The sequence below is a fragment of the Arachis hypogaea genome, chromosome 20, assembly GCF_003086295.3.
Source record: "Arachis hypogaea cultivar Tifrunner chromosome 20, arahy.Tifrunner.gnm2.J5K5, whole genome shotgun sequence".
Lineage (NCBI taxonomy): Eukaryota > Viridiplantae > Streptophyta > Magnoliopsida > Fabales > Fabaceae > Arachis > Arachis hypogaea.
This window is the reverse complement of record NC_092055.1, coordinates 122,004,420-122,008,207: the sequence shown is the minus strand read 5'-3', so window position 1 is coordinate 122,008,207 and position 3,788 is coordinate 122,004,420.

The window sequence follows — 3,788 nt, the reverse complement described above, 5'->3', positions numbered from 1 at the left end:
CAAGGCAGTCAAATCAAGCACAAGTAAAGTACAAGTAATGCAAGTAGCAAGGATAGCAGGTAAGTATGATAATCACATAGGCAAGCCCAATTAATTTACATTCAAACAAAGCATACATATGCATATGATGTATGTTTATCCTGCTGGCCGTGACTTCACGTGTCGGTTACTTTGCCAGAACCCGACACATCTGGTAGCTAACCCAAACATTGGTCTCTAGGTTGCGCATCTCCAGGAGGATCATAAATGAAGGAGAGTGCCTTTTCACATCGAAAGAGTGTGCCTTTCCACCTTCTCCTGGAGGATATACGAAGGAGAGTGCCTTTCCACATCGAAGGAGTGTGCCTTTCCACCTTGCAACCAGAGAAGAATGTGGGGGTGAAAAAATACGAAGGAGAGTGCCTTTCCGCTTTCCCCACATCCCCATCACGACAAGAGAGGGAACTTTCGTCCTCAACTTACCATCTGAACACATTTTCAAGTTAACACGCAAGTGGGATTGCACCCAGATCTTGCCATCTCAACCATTTCGGCCACACACACATCTCAACCATTCCGACCACACACAGTTAACCCCAATCTTATCATTAACATCTCAATTCAGTTACTCTAGACCTTCCTTTACTTCCAAGTAACCTTCCTTTCCATAGCTTAATCTCATCACTACACTTAAAACTAATCTTTAGGGACTAGAAGAATGAAAATAGAGGTTTAGAGGTTTAAAATCATGTTTAAAACACAAAAATTTCATTTGCTGAAAACAGGGGTCACGTGTACGCGTGGGCCACGCGTACGCGTGAGTGCGCGTTTGGACCAAGACGCGTACGCATTGCCCTTCTCATGTACACATGCGCACCATGTAGAAACAACTGATCGCGCCTGAGGGATTTCGCATACGCAACAACCCCAGGTCACGCATACGCGTGGGCGTACGTTTTATAAAAAAATTTAACTAAGTCTGAAAAGCTGCAGAATTTCAATTTTAAATCCCAAACTTCCGACGTGCATAACTTTTCGTTTTAAATCATTTTTCTTCTATTCTTCGAACGGCGTAAACTCCACAGACCCAATTTTCCTATAAAACATATTTGAAGCAATTTGAGGGTCCAGAAGCCGAGTTATAGCTCGTCGAAGTTCGGCCAAAATCAATTTTACACAAAAACACTCAAACCTCAATTTTCATAAAAACCAAACTCAATTCCCACTTCCTTTAGACATATCCAACACAAAAATATACCAATTTAAATGCCAAAACCTCCACAACCTACCTTAATCAATTAAACATCAACATAAACTTCACAAGCTTGCCAACAATCATCAACATACCATCCTATATATACACCTTTATGATCACCAATTCATCAAACATCATCACATCATCATTTATCATTCTATTTCCAACATAATCAATAAACACCAATACAAACTCAAACCATATTATCATTCATTATCACAAGCACTAAGCATTTAACACACTTAATCTTGCCAACCTATTCTATGGTCATCTAACCTAAGTTTTCACAAAACATTATATATTAAATACATAAAACCTAAACCATACCTTGGCTGCTTTCCTCTGATAACCCAAGGCAACCCACAAGGCAAGGTCACAAGCTTCCAACACCAAAATTCAGCAACCAAAATCCTAACCAAGCTTCCAACTTCACAAATATGCTCCAATTCATATACATATACATATACCACCTAATTCACATTACCACATTCATATACTAAATTTTAATACTCAAACACATATAATCAAGAAAAACCATTAGGGTTTGAGAGTTCTCACCTCACCAACGGAGAATTGGAACAAGACCCGGCAAGTCCACCAAGTTAATTAGATCCTAAACATCGAAATTACACAAAATCTCAACACCAAACCCCAAGAATTTCAAAACTAGAGAGTGAACAGCTGGGAACGAAAGTGAGGCTTACTATAACACTCTACCATACAGAGTCTTATGCTTAAGTCACAAAACTGAGGTGGTGAGATATTACGACCTCTAAGAATAATATATATATAGCTGAAAAAGTTTTATATCTAGGAGCCTTTAAAGGAAAGTTTAAAATAAAAGTCGTAACACTCACGAAGCGACAACGTAACGAAGAAAAGCTTAAGCGCAAATAGATACCTATATATACATAAGAATAGAGGATCAAGGATACAAAGTAGTCAAGCTCTAAGCTCAGCCTGCGAAGCTAAGGCTAACCGGAGAATATTTACATATATACATACTTATAATCCCATATCTAAAGTTCTCAAAATAAACTCTAGTTCTCCAACAAAAGCCTTTATGAGGCACCAAGGTAAAATACATAAAAGGAGAAGACTAAGCATATATATAAGTATACATAGCATAGTATAAAAGCCCAAACTCCCATCTTCGCTGCAATAAAACTCCAGACGCCTAGCGAGGCGCATCTCGACCTGCATCTGAAAAACAACAATATCATATGGGATGAGAACCAGGGGTTCTCAGTATGGTTAAGGTGCCCATATATATAATAAACAAGGTCCCAGAAAAGCCAAAGGCAATCTTAGAACGCCGACAATCAGATTATAAATCTTAAAGAACTAAAGTTGAAACCATAAACGAGGGTAGGTCTCTAAAGTTCTAAACTTGATCAACATCTAATCAAAATCCTCAATCTCTTCGCCTTTCTTCCGTTCCTCCAACTCCGATGAAATTACATAAACAGACAAAACAGACAAGTCAAACACATACAGAAAGCATATATAACAAGTAGGCAATTAGAAATTAACATGAATAAACAATTAAGCAAGCCAAGACAATACACACTCAAACAAAATATACAAATGCACATGAGACATGCCTTTCCTAGCGCAGGTCATGAGCTCACGCGTCGGTTGTCTACTCGCAATCCGACGTTACTCGAGGCGAACCCCGAATATGGTTTCTTTACCGTGTCAGTTAGCCTCAATTATCATCATGGGTTTCCATGTCAGTTAGGATATCTTGGCATCACGGTAGAAATAGGCTATCAGTTAGGCGAACATTCCCACATTAGCAATCTCAGGCTATTAGTTAGGCGGGCCCTTTCGCATTAGCAGTTTGGCACAAGGCCCATTCACATTCCATATGCTATCAGTTAGGCAGACATTCTCGCATTAGCAACTTTAGGCTATCAGTCAGGTGGGCACTTCCGCATTAGCAGTTTGGCACGAAGCCCATTTGTCGTTCACTTTTCATTATTCATTATCCATTTCAATTATATTTTCCATTCATGGTTTCTCTTTTCCGTTCTTTTCATCATACCTCCACATCACCAATTACATACACACCCTTCCACATCACCACATTATTAAACATACCTCCACGTCACCGCTTAACTATACATACACACCCCTCCGTATCACCACATTACTAAACATATCTCTACATCACTGCTTAACTACACATACCTCCGCATCACCAATTAACTTTAAACCTTCTTGGGGACAATTTACACATTTTCATTTAACTAAGTCCCTAAACTTTTACAGAAATTCAGACATAATCTTCGCTAAAATAGCACTAAAATCACCCTTACGGGTTCCCTCAGTCTTAACAACATTCAAACTTTCCTTAACAATTTACCAGGTAGATGGTGCACGGAATTGTGATTACACTTTTCACAACTCTGGTACAACTAACCAGCAAGTGCACTGGGTCGTCCAAGTAATAAAACCTTACGCGAGTAAGTGTCGATCCCACGGAGATTGCCGGCTTGAAGCGAGCTATGGTCATCCTGTAAATCTTAGTCAGGCGAATTCAATTGGTTAT